A 14,070-nucleotide genomic window follows, 5' to 3' on the forward strand; every position below is an offset into this window, starting at 1 on the left:
TTTTATGAAATGATTTTCCTTCGTGCGTAGCGTATGTGAGGTCTCGTACTGTAGAAAATTGAATGGACTTTACTTCTTTCAAGTTAAGGAGCAGTTAATTTATATATATACACTACTGGCCATTAAAATTGCTACACCAAGAAGAAATGCAGATGATAAACGGGTATTCATTGGATAAATATATTATACTAGAAATGACATGTGATTACATTTTCACGCAATTTGGGTGCATAGATCCTGAGAAATCAGTACCCAGAACAACCACCTCTGGCCGTAATAACGGCCTTGTTACGCCTGGGCATTGAGTCAAACAGAGCTTGGATGGCGTGTACAGGTACAGCTGCCCATGCAGCTTCACCACGATACCACAGTTCATCAAGAGTAGTGACTGGCGTATTGTGACAAGCCAGTTGCGGCCACCATTGACCACACATTTTCAATTGGTGAGAGATCTGGAGAATGTGCTGGCCAGGGCAGCAGTCGAACATTTTCTGTATCCAGAAAGGCCCTTACAGGATCTGCAACATGCGGTCGTGCTTTACGCTGCTGAAATGTAGCGTTTCGCAGGGACCGAACGAAGGGTAGAGCCACGGGTAGTAACACATCTGAAATGTAACGTCCACTGTTCAAAGTGCCGTCAATGCGAACAAGAGGTGACCGAGACGTGTAACCAATGGCACCCCATACCATCACGCCGGGTGATACGTCAGTATGGCGATGACGAATACACGATTCCAATGTGCGTTCACCGCTATGTCGCCAAACAGGGATGCGACCATCATGATGCTGTAAACAGAACCTGGATTCATCCGAAAAAATGACGTTTTGTCATTCGTGCACCCAGGTTCGTCGTTGCGTACACAATCGCAGGCGCTCCTGTCTGTGATGCAGCGTCAAGGGTAACCGCAGCCATGGTCTCCGAGCTGATAGTCCATGCTGCTGCGAACGTCATCCAACTGTTCGTGCAGATGGTTGTTGTCTTGCAAACGTCCCCATCTGTTGACTCTGGGATCGAGATGTGGTTGCACGATCCGTTACAGCCAGGCGAATAAGATGCCATTCATCTCCACTGGTAGTGATACGAGGCCGTTGGGATCCAGCACGGCGTTCCGTATTACCCTCCTGAACCCACCGATTCCATATTCTGCTAACAGTCATTGGATCTCGACCAACGCGAGCAGCAATGTCGCGATACGATGAACCGCAATCGCGATAGGATACAATCCGACATTTATCAAAGTCGAAAACGTGATGGTACGCATTTCTCCTCCTTACACGAGGCATCACAACAACGTTTCACCAGGCAACGCCAGTCAACTGCTGTTTATGTATAGGAAATCGGTTGGAAACTTTCCTCATGTCAGCACGTTGTAGGTGTCGCCACCGGCGCCAACCTTGTATGAATGCTCTGAAAAGCTAATCATTTGCATATCACAGCATCTTCTTTCTGTCGGTTAACTTTCGCGTCTGTAGCACGTTATCTTCGTGGTGTAGCAATTTTAATGGAGAGTAATGTTATTAGGTAATTCATTTCGCTTTGCTAGTGTTGACGTATCTGAATCAGCTTTAGCTGCAATTCTCGCATCATCAGCAAGATGAATTAGCTAAATTTCTTGAATATGTGATAAAAGCTCATTTATATAAAACAAGAGCAAATGCTGTTCTCTGTGGCACAAAAATGCGGCGAATGCTTTCAAACAGATGGTCGACACCCTCGCATCGCGACATTATGGTGGAGCTGTGCCCTTAGATGGAACACACGTTAGGAGCATTGCGGCTTCTATTTGACGTGTATGATCTTTGGAACGGAAATTACGAAGAGCGGCTGGGGCGCGCTTATCGCGGTGTCAGAGGGTCGCGGCGCACATTCGGGCGCAAAGTAGCCACTCCTGACTGCGCCAGTGGCAGTCCGCTGGCGACCCTCAGAGACGCAGCACGCAGCAGCACACCGCTGAGCAACCAGTAAGCCAACCCACAAGCCCCAGCCTTGGTAACACTCGCACGTGCCCGCAACTACTAGGAGGCTTCCATGGCATATACTAATCGTGATACTTCCATTTATTAAAACATTCAAGAAACTACTCTTCGATAATAACATTTTTTGCGCCTCAGTTTGGGTGACAAATGACATGGCTACTTTCATGGCCTAAAATTTATTTCGTCAGACTATCCGTCAAATGCGGCCTATCTTAAATGAAAATCGATAAGGAATTGCGTTGGAAGATCTGAATTCATGTACACACTATGACGACCAGTCTCTAAGGTATTTGTCTTATCTCCCTATACTCTTACCACATTGTCCCAGTCCCAAAATACTGCGGAGAAGCGATAAAGCACATTCTCCGTACATTGCAGACAGGTGTTCTCTGCTTAACTGTGCAAATTTCGGAGAAGCAGATCAGACACTTAACTTCATTTGAGATTCTCGAGGAATAGGCTCAGCTATGGGAGGAACAAGACGTTCCATTCTTTAACAATAATTTGATATTCATTTTAAGTGATGAACGAGAAGCAGGATAAATTTGAACGCTTTTATGCCTACCGAGATAACACCCCGCGTCGTGGCTCAATGTGGCACTACAAGGATAACTCGCGTATTCAGACCCGTCTGTTGATAACCCACAGAGGTCCCACTGATTATTTCTCTTCAGACAAATTACTGACCATCTTCACTGATTTCAGGCACTGTATGCCGCAGTCTTTCGCATGTGTAGAGCTTATCTGCCGGCAAAAAACATGGAAAATTAGTTCCACGGAGATTTAGCAGGCAACAAATGTTATTTTCGAATATTATAACAGTTAATAGACGAAACAAAAATGTAATGGGAGCACTGGGAGATCATATTGTTCAATCAAAAATATTTTTAATGTTTTTCGAAACAAATAGTGCAGCTGAAACTGAGCAAAGAGCACGAAACGCTTTGGACACAAACGGAGCTTGTCCCGCTGGGGACGGCAGCGCTTTTTGTCGTATCCGTTTCGTTATTGTTCATTCTAATAACTGCCTACTGTAAAAGTACAACTTCGAAGCGCACCCCGTTGGTGCACTGATTCTCTTTATTTATTACTGTTATGACTACTGCACAAGCAGATCATGTGTAATGTATGTGAATGTGAGTAATCACGAAGTATCTCTGTGTCTATGAGTGTATTAGACTCTTTCTTTGCTTTTGATCCGTTATGCTCTACTTACGTCGTTGGAACCAGAACTGCCAATGCGTGTGTGCGTGCGCGCGCGCATGTGTTTGTGTGTGTGTGTGTGTGAGAGAGAGAGAGAGAGAGAGAGAGAGAGAGAGAGAGAGAGAGACAAAGAGAGAGAGAGAGAGAGAGAGAGAATTTTTCTGTATGTACACGAATGTTCTGTATTCTTATTTATGGCTTATTATGTCACGTGAGATTTTCGGAATGATTTTCTTTACTCGTGTGAACTGTCGTATGGGATATCATGAACGGTGGGTCAACCATCCACTTTGAAAGGTGCATTGATATACATAGCCTTCCCTCTCGAACATCTCTAAAGGTGACAGCCAAGCTGTTAATGTTGGTCCATCTATATGTGGCAAACGGATCTCCAGCAATAGGTTCTTACATCCTTTCGTCAGAAGACACTGCCGAAAGGTATGGAATGTAACACAGGATACTGATATACAGTCTGGTGATCATTACGTGTCTGTCGCCACCTCTTCTCATATGTATCATCAGATTCTGATAAAGAAAATTTGTTCCGCTAGCAGAACCAAAAACAACAATCTTTGTGTCGAGTTCCGCATAATCAGTTAATCTGTAAACTGTTGTTTGATTGCTCTGTGAACTATGAGATGGGGTAATTTTGACATGCGGGATGTTCTCAAAGCTCAGTTTGAAGCCTGAAGTTAAAAGGAGTTTAGCAAGAATAGGCATTGCCTGCAGGGGGAGCGACTGTTAAAACAAAGTTTTTGAAAACAGCAATAAGTCGCACTTAGTATTCTATATTTACCGGTTTCGCTCTTCGAATCATCAAGTGCATCATCAGAATATACAAGGTAAAAGGTATAAATTGAGATAAGACGGAAAACTTACATTGACGTTACGTAAAGAACATTTAAACGGAAGTTACCATATTGGAAATAGAATATGTACTTAACGTAACGTCACTGTAAGTTTTTCGTATTATCTGAATTTGTGTCTTTTACAATGTATATTCTGATGATGCTCTTGTTCATTTGAAGAGCATATTTGAAGTCCTGTTAGATTCTAACTGGATGCCAGGATTTTGAAATCTTTAGCTGAGAATCACCTCAGAACTTTGACAAAAAGAGTAATTCGGTCATATTCGGATATAAAGAAATGGAAAGGGGATGGACCGGTAGAGGTGCAATGTGACTTTAACATCATGAGAGTTAAGTTGCGTGAAGGATTCTCCGTATCGAAATTAGTTCGAAAACTTGATTGGTTTCGGCGTAAATTAGAGATCATTATCGTTTATCATGGCGCAATTTTCATCGTTTTGTTAAATTTAGTATTTCATGCGTAGTTTTTTATCAAAAAATTTAGAATGTTGCTGTGTATTTACGTTAGTAACTGTGAATTAAATGAGACAAAGAAACTTGTAATATAGCATCACCTGTGTTCGCTGCAGTAGGAGCTTGATACTTGTCTACAGCAGTATTTAAAATTTCTGAGTTTAATATCAGACCTGGCAAGAGGCATTTCGAACATTTTGAGATTTTTGATCTCAAGTGTAATAAGAGTGTTTTCTTTTCATTATGCGTCAATATTGGGCTTCTCTTCATTTCCTGAGAACGTAGAGAGGTTTTCGATATCAGGGAGCAAGGTAGGAAAATGAAGGCGGATATTGAAGTCCGATCTGACGTACAAAGCTTTAAGATTTTGTGGTATATACGCAACTTAACGCAGAGCTTGTGCCAGCACTAGTAAAAAACCATCCAACGGTCGTGTCGCGTGTGTAACGGAACTACCAGTCTTACTTACTTTCAATAATTATTAAAAAGTGGGGAAGCTAATCCTGTGTCAACGGATAGGAAATATTACCCGTAGTCTTCGTGTAAGCATCGACACAGAGACATCAGAGCAGTTTCTGCCGAGAGAAAGTGCCGAACATTACATTGACTATACAATAATATAAGTACATAAGTAAACTAGAAAATAATAGGTGTAAATAACTGTGGAGCTCAGGCAGGAGCTGTTGCACATTTCTTTATTGTATATCAGAAATAATAAATACGTGTATTTGCCCCAAGTCGTTATATTAGGCACGGCGATGTTAAAAATCGTAATTCATGATATTTATGTTCATGTTAACTGCAAAGCAGAAGAGAGTTGCAACCGAAATTAAGAAAATAAGTTATCTTGGTTCGGAACCTGACGCTTTCAGTGACTGCACACGAATTTGGAGACTGCAGTGACCATTACGAGTGATTCGTTACGTAAACCTCCACAGCCACCGTTTTTAATGCGTAGTCTATCGCATCCTAGTGATAGGGAGAACAAAAATACACAAAACACAACGTCCCTTCTGAAGCGTTACGTGCCATTGCAACATTTCCAGTCTAGCCACTGAAAATATGTTTCCCATCATTCTGGAACGACTATTTTAGGAAGTTCACAGCTAATTCATTCTTATGCACGTGTTTAAATCTAGGTCATTGCACAGTCTTTAGTGAACCAGTATTCGATGGAACTTTAAAAACTCTAAAGGAAATAAAATGTTCCCAAAGCTCCGGGCTCAAGAAGTGGACTACAGTTACTTCTACAACTGTACTTCGCAAAAGTCCATACGATATATAGTGGATGACGATCACGTAGTGTACCTGTATCATTAGAACAGACTACAGCTCTACTCTCGAATGGTACGTGCGAAGAGTGACTCCCAGTTAGGCCTAATTCGTTGAATTTTACCGTCGAGTCACTACGCGATATGTATTTGCGTCTCCCAGTATAGAATACCAGAGACACTCTTATTCTGACTACGCTAAACTTTGGTAGTTCTTCTTTTATACTCTGTTAACTCCATTTGGTGGATGTCCCATGCGAAAAAACAGTAATCAATAAAGAGTCGGACGTGAGGATTCTAAGAAGTCTCCACTGTAGATGAGTTACACTGTCGATGATTTCTTTCAAACAACCTTAATTTGACACCAGAATTTCCTGAAAGTACATTTATGTGTTCGCTCGATCTAAAGTCAGTGTTAGAAAAAACGCCTAAATAATTTTACGTTGTGGCCGACTCTAATGTCATTGCACATGGTGAAATTTGACCGTATTTCCGCAGGTTACTTTTTTTTCAGCTGTCGCTCGTTGTACAGTCTGCAAGGCTTCCTGTATTTATATTCTTACGGAATTCGTGACTGGACTAAAGGTTGTCGTACTGTAGCGAAATTGAGGAAACATCTTCACCAACAACAACAACAACAACATCGGGAATTAGTCACTTTGAGACTGTTTTGACTTCAGGAATCCTAAAATTGGTATTTCCGTTTTTTCTATAGTCTTACACTGTAACTATGAAGTAGTTATTACACAATGTTAATTGATATCTATTATTTATTCTTTCAACAGGATTCAGCCATTTTATCTAATTTCCTTCAATTTCTTTCCGTATGCTCTTTACCATAACCGTTTAGAGCAGAAGGAGATGGGTTTATAACCTGAAACGTGCAGGGGACAAGGCAAATGGTAGACTCAGTTCAGTGAGGCAGTTCAGGCAATATGCATCCCTACTTACGGAAGGAGTTACTTACTAGACATTAGCCGGCCGGAGTGGCCGTGCGGTTCTAGGCGCTACAGTCTGGAACCGAGCGACCGCTACGGTCACAGGTTCAAATCTTGCCTCGGGCATGGATGTGTGTGATGTCCTTAGGTTAGTTAGGCTTAATTAGTTCTAAGTCCTAGGCGACTGATGACCTCAGAAGTTAAGTCGCATAGTGCTCAGAGCCATTTGAACCATTTGAACTAGACATTAGCCCGAAAAGTTTTCTGAGTATTTTTCGATTGTCTGTGACCGATGCACGGTCACAATGAAAGAAAAAACACAAAATCTTCAAAAAAGAGGTAAAGATATTTGCGGCTGATTTGCGCATTAACAGGTGATCAACAAACAAAAATTAATTTAACTGAGGACTACTTTTATTATTGTTGTTTTAGTCTGGAATTTCATAGTTAGTGTTTGGTTATACTGTTTTGTTCTGTGAGTTAACAAGTCCTGAATATTTTCTGGCACTTTCTGTGATACTAAGAGGGCGTGCTGAAAAGTAATCTCTCAGAATTTTTTGTGTGAAACCTCATAAAGCTTCTTAAATAAAACAAAGTTGATTAACAATCTACATCTTTATTCTTCATGTCTACATATTTATTTCTCAAAATAGTCACCCTGGCAACGAACACATTTCTCTCCACGAGAGACCAGTTTGTTGATCCCGTCACTCCAGAATGTTCAACATTGTTGATCAAGCCACAGATCTCACCTCTGCTTGTACCGCTTCATCACTATCAAAGTGAAGTCATAGAAGGTGTTCTTTAAGTTTCGGAATCAGATAAAAATCTGATTTCACACACGTCAAGGTAGCACCATCATTTCCTTTATTACGAGCACGAACAACCAAACGTCGCACATTACTAATATTGATCCAATCATCACCATACATATCTGTCATTCGTCTATGGATTTCAATTGCCGGCCGTTTTTTGCAGTTAGAAACTCTATTACAGCACGTTGTTTCTCACCCACAGACATAGTTACATTACGCACCACCAAGTTACATGCTACAATTCAGAGCACTCTAGCGGCAGAAGGAACCGAGTAATAAGATGTCATACCTCAACCGATATTGACAACAGAATAAAAAATTCGGAGGCATTATTTTTCTGCACTCTCGCGTATATACGGGGTGATTCAGCTGCCTCTACCCCTCTCGTTTTATGCAATACGCAATATTATAGCTGGCCTTCATAAACCACGAGAGAGATTTTCTTATTTTCTCACTCATTAAGTGCACCACTTCCACACTCGGCCCCATCGGTCAGGATCTTCAGTATGTCGTTCATGGCACTCCCTCTTACAACCGTACAAAAATTTGCGCCTGCACGAATTATATCCCATATTCGACATTTTGGTCTTCATTGACTGACTGGCCGGTCGAAGTGGCCGTGCGGTTAAAGGCGCTGCAGTCTGGAACCGCAAGACCGCTACGGTCGCAGGTTCGAATCCTGCCTCGGGCATGGATGTTTGTGATGTCCTTAGGTTAGTTAGGTTAAACTAGTTCTAAGTTCTAGGGGACTAATGACCTCAGCAGTTGAGTCCCATAGTGCTCAGAGCCATTTCACCCATTTTGACTCTTCATTGACTGGCCTTTTTACGCCACCGACCTAGTCGAGCACGTATGATTCGTAAGAGTGACGTTTGTCAAAACTTTACCTAATTTTGCGAATTTTAACAGCATAAAATAAAATAAATAATTACATCGTTGTATACGTCAGGCCTTCTGATTACGAAACTACAGTGCTCTAAGTGTTAGGCCTGGATAGAACTGTCAACGTAATTGATTTTAGTGTAATGATTACAAAAGTTGTTTATGTTTCATTACTCTCAGATGCACGTTGAAGTTAGTATCATAAACGAAATAGCCAACTACGTTGGAGGCGTAATAGCCCAATCAATTGAACCAAAAAAGGTCGGATATTGGGAATAGTTTGTAGATCGGAAACTGTTGTACAATGGTTGGAGCGAGTGCTACAAACCACATCCGTTCTGAAAATCCTGGCTGGTGTGGGACGAGTTTGGGGCTGGAGGTGGGTTTGAAAGTCTCTTTTGTGCGTTTTTCGTGAATAACTCGAAAACCGTCGCCTCCAGCGGAAACGTATCACAATACAAAATTTAACTACATTAAATTTCCCACAAAAAGGTCCCGTTCATTTGTCTGTAGAACTAACAGTTTTCGTGCAGTGAGAGAGAGAATATGAAAATCTCACGCGTGGTTTATGAAGGAAAGGTATAACATTGTGAGTAGCATAAAACGAGAGCAGTACGGACAGCTGAATCACCTTGTACAATATACAGTATATGCCGGGTGATCAGAAACAGTCTCAAAAGCTTAAAAGGGTGTTGTAGGAGAAGTTACTCTGAAAAATAATTTTTAAGAAAAAAATTCGATATGTTGCCCCGTTTCCGAGATATTTAGCATTCAAGTTAGCCAATCAGATGGTCTCACGAACAAGAACTTGCACGCTCTAAGATGCGGTAATGCACAGACATCTGTGGTTCTGTGCATTAGCACTTGTTCAAATGTTCATTACCAGTTAAACCGTGTCTTTTCAGAAGTGATAAATTTAAGCTAGGTAAACAAAAGGTACGTTTGTTCGGTTCGAGGAAACCAAACGAAGACCACGGTTGGCGACACTTTTTCTGGCAGGCTGCTTGAATTTGCGCACACGACTACCTGATTGGCTAACTTCAATGCTAATTAAATTTGGAATGGCGCAACGTATAGGATTTTTTTTTCTTAACAATTATTTTCAGCACAACCTCCCTTGCAGCACCCTTCCAAGCCTTTCAGACTGTTTCTGTGTCTGTGTGTGTGTGTGTGTGTGTGTGTGTGTGTGTGTGTGTGTGGGTATGTTCTCCAGCTCGCTACGCGCAAACTGTTAGTCCTACATTGGTTGTGAACTGTCTGTTAAAACTGAAGAAATTGTAAAAAGGTAGGAAATTAAGGAGATGTAGCCTGATACGTTGAAAGAACGAGAGGTTGTTGAGAGTGCCGGAGGGAGCATTAGGCAAAGAGTGACTGAAACGAGAGAAAGAAGTACAGCAGAAGACGAATGGGTAGCTTTTACAGATGAAATAATGAAGGAATCAGAGGGTCAAATAGGTAAAAAAATAAGGCTTAGTAGAAATCCTTGGATATCATAGGAGATATTAAATTTAGTTGACGAAAGGAGAAAATATAAAAATGCAGCAAATGGAACAGGTGAAAGGGTGTAGAAAGGTCTAAAAAATGCGATTGGTAAACAGTTGGCTCAAATGGCTCTGAGCACTATGGGACTCAACTGCTGAGGTCATTAGTCTCCTAGAACTTAAAACTAGTTAAATCTAACTAACCCAAGGACATCACAAACATCCATCTCCGAGGCAGGATTCGAACCTGCGACCGTAGCGGTCTTGCGGTTCCAGACTGCAGCGCCTTTAACCGCACGGCCACTTCGGCCGGCTTGGTAAACAGTTGCAAAATGACTGTGCATGAATGGCTAAAGGACAATTGTAAGAATACAGAAGCGTATATTACTAGGGGAAAGATAGATACCGCCTATGGGAAAATTAAAGAGGCCTTCGGAGAGAAGAGAAGCAGGATGGAAAACCTGTACTAAGCAAAGGAGGGGAAGCTGAGAGCTGGAAGAGTATACTTAGGGGCTATATAAGGGAAATAAACTTTAAGGTAATACAGTAAAAATGTAAGAGGACGCCGGCCGGAGTGGCCGAGCAGTTCTAGGCGCTACAGTCTGGAACCGCGCGACCGCTACGGTCGCAGATTCGAATCCTGCCTCGGGCATGGATGTGTGTGGGGTCCTTAGGTTAGTTAGGTTTAAGTAGTTCTAAGTTCTAGTGGACTGATGACCTCAGAAGTTAAGTCCCATAGTGCTCAGAGCCATTTTTTTTTGTAAGTGGACGTAGATGAAGACGAGATGAGAAATACGTTACTGTGAGAAGAATTTGGCAGAGCACTGAAAGACCTAAATCGAAACAAAGCCCCTCGAGTAGATGACTTTCCGTCAGAACTACTGAAATCCTTGGGAGAGCCAGTCACGGCAGAACTATTCCATCTGGCGTGCAAGATGGATGACACAGGCAAAATACCCTCAGAATTCAAGAAGAATGTAATAATTCCAATTCCAAAGAAAGCAGATGCTGTCAAGTGCGAATATAAGTTTAACAAGTCATGTTGCAAAACATGGAATGAATTATCTACAGAAGAATGGAAAAACTGGCAGAAACCGGCCTTAAAGATCAGTTTGGGTTGCGGAGAAATGTAGGGAGACGTGAGGCAATACTAACCCTAAGACTTATCTTAGAGGATTGGTTAAGGAAAGGCAAACCAACATTTACAGCATTTGTAGCCGTAGGGAAAGTCTTTGACACTGTTGACAGGAATACACTCTGAAATTCTGAAGTTAGCAGGGTAAAATACACGCAGTGACAGCCTGTTTACAAATTGTATAGAAACCAGACGACAATTACACGAGTCGAGGGGCATGAAAGGGAAATGGTTGAGAAAGGAGTGAGACAGGGTTTTAAAATGGCTCTGCGCACTATGGGGCTTAACTTCTGAGGTCATCAGTCCCCTAGAACTTATAATTACTTAAACCTAACTAACCTAAGGACATCACACACATCCACGCCCGAGGCAGAATTCGAACCTGCGACTGTAGCGGTTGCGCGGTTCCAGACTGTAGCGCCTAGGACCGCTCGGCCACTCCGGCCAGCCGACAGGGTTGTATCCTGTCCCCATGTTGTTCAGTCTTATTGAGCAAACTGTAAAGCTAACAAAAGAAAAATTGGAGAAGGAACTAATAAAAACTCTGAGGTTTTCCGATGATATTTCATTCTGTCATAGACAGCAAAAGACTTGGAAGAACAGTTCTATGGAATGGACAGTGTCTTGAAAGCAGACTATAAAATGGACGCCAACGACCGCAAAACAAGAGTAATGGAGCGTAGTCGAATTAAATGAAGTGTTTCTGAAGGAATTAGATTAGAAAGTGAGACACGAAAGTAATGGTGAAATAACTGATGATGGCCGAAGTAGAGAGGATATAAAATGTAGACTGGCAAGAAAAGCGTTTCTGAAGAGGAGAAATTTGTTTCCATCGAATACAGATTTATGTATTAGAAAGACTTTTTTGAAGGTATTTGTTTGGGGTGTAGCCTTGTGTGGAAGTGAAACACAGACGATAAAAAGCTCAGGCGCGAAGAAGTTAAAAGCTTTTGAAATGTGGTGCTACATAAGAATACTGAAGATGCTATCGCCGATGTTATTCAATTCGTACATTGAGCAAGCAGTAAAGGAAACAAAAGAAAAATCCATGGAGAAGAAATAAAAACTTTGAGATTTGTCGATGACGTTGTAATTCTGTCAGAGACGGCAACGGACCTGGAGGAGCAGCTGAACGGAATGGACAGTGTCTTGAAAGGGGGATATAAGATGAACATCAACAAAAGCAAAACGAGGATAATGGAATGTATTCGAATTAAATCGGGTGATCTGAGGGAATTAGATTAGGAAATGAGACGCTTAAAGTAGTAAATGAGTTTTGCTATATGGGGATCAAAATAACTGAAGATGGTCGACTTAGAGAGGATATAAAATGTAGACTGGCAATGGCAAGGGAAGCGTTTCTGAAGAAGAGAAATTTTTTAACATCGAGTATAGATTTAAGTGTCAGAAAGTCGTTTCTGAAAGTATTTGTATGTAGTGTAACCATACATGGAAGTGAAACGCGGACGATAAATAGTTTAAACAAGAAGAGAATAGAAGCTTTCGAAATGTGGTGCTACAGAAGAATGCTGAAGATTAGATGGGTAGATTACATTACTAACGAGGAGGTATTGAACAGAATTGGGGAGAAGAGAAATTTGTGGCACAACTTGACTAGAAGAAGGGATCGGTTGGTAGGACATATTCTGAGGCATCAAGGGATCACCAATTTAATATTTGAGGGCAGCGTGGAGGTAAAAATCGTAGAGGGAGACCAGGAGATGAATACACTAAACAGATTCAGAAGGATGTATGTTGCAGTAGGTACTGGGAGATGAAGAAGCTTGCACAGGATAGAGTAGCATGGGGAGATGCATCAAACCAGTCTCTGGACTGAAGACCACAACAACAACAGGTTGGTAAATCATAAAACTAATAAGCTGGCACTGAAAGGAACTGAGGAGAAAATAAATTTGTAGCACAACTTGAGTAAAAGTAGGGATCGGTTGATAGAACATGGTTCAAATGGCTCTAAGCACTATGGGACTTAACATGTGAGGTCATCAGTCCCCTGGACTTAGAACTACTTAAACCTAACTAACCTAAGGACATCACACACATCCATGCCCGAGGCAGGATTCGAACCTGCGACCGTAGCAGCAGCACGGTTCCGGACTGAAGCGCCTAGAACCGTTCGCCACAGCTGCCGGCTGATGATAGAACATGCTCTGAGACATCAAGGGATAACGAGTTTGATGTAGGACGGAAGTGCGGAGGGTGAAAACTGCAGAGGGAGATCAAGAGGTGAATACAGCAAGAAGATTCAGATAGATGTAGGTTGCAGTAATTATTCGGAGTTTAAGAGGCTTCTTGCACAGGACAGAGTACCATGGAGATCTGCATCAAATTAGTCTTCGGACTGAGACCACAACAATAAGGATAAATTTAAATCAATGTATCCCATAGGCATGTAAAGACAGAGTGTCATTTTAATAGTGTTCGGCCAAGATATGCATGGTGTAACATTTTCCGTGACTGCAATATTAAGTTACCTGGGGTGTGTAATCAAGGAATGTATCGAGATACGAACCAGGAACTAACTAATCAACCATGCCGCCTGCTGCAACCTTAGCAAAGCTTCATATTCCGCACAGGGTTTATTTAGAACACACTACGACACTTTCAGCAAACGTAGGGAACTGACTCCTGGAAACGGTTTGCAATCATGCCTATGTGGGCAGAACATTGAATGCTGCTGCCTTCAAACCACCAGATGGTCAATTCATCATCGCACCTGATGATGGCGACAGGATAGATCGCCGAAATATTGTGTCCTTTGGACACTAACAGCCGACAGTGGACGGGGGAATTATTTTGAGATGCTAAAGTTCTTTCCTCACGTCCTGCGTGAGATGGTGCTCAGATGTGTGAAAAAATAGAAACTTTTATAATTGTTTTCGTTTACATCTTAATTAATTAATACTTAAAAGTATTACAGTGCACATTGCTATTCCTAGGGTATTGTAGCCAAGCCTTGTCAGAACATAAGCCGTTTACAAGGCATAGTTAGCATTACTGCACTCAAACTCCACAGAAGTCAGGTATT

At 41.8% G+C, this 14,070-nt stretch overlaps 1 protein-coding gene across 1 annotated transcript in view; it reads left to right on the top strand.

The window, feature by feature from the left end:
- The first annotated feature begins 1,878 nt into the window (after positions 1 to 1,878).
- The window catches only part of LOC124556501 (phosphonopyruvate decarboxylase-like), a 104,718-nt gene continuing 92,526 nt past the window's right edge, over positions 1,879 to 14,070 (top strand). The window contains exon 1 of the mRNA XM_047130458.1: positions 1,879 to 1,962. The gene's annotated coding sequence lies outside the window, so the exon portion shown is untranslated. The remainder of the gene's footprint in view (positions 1,963 to 14,070) is intronic.

The sequence above is a fragment of the Schistocerca americana genome, chromosome X (assembly GCF_021461395.2).
Source record: "Schistocerca americana isolate TAMUIC-IGC-003095 chromosome X, iqSchAmer2.1, whole genome shotgun sequence".
Classification (NCBI taxonomy): domain Eukaryota; kingdom Metazoa; phylum Arthropoda; class Insecta; order Orthoptera; family Acrididae; genus Schistocerca; species Schistocerca americana.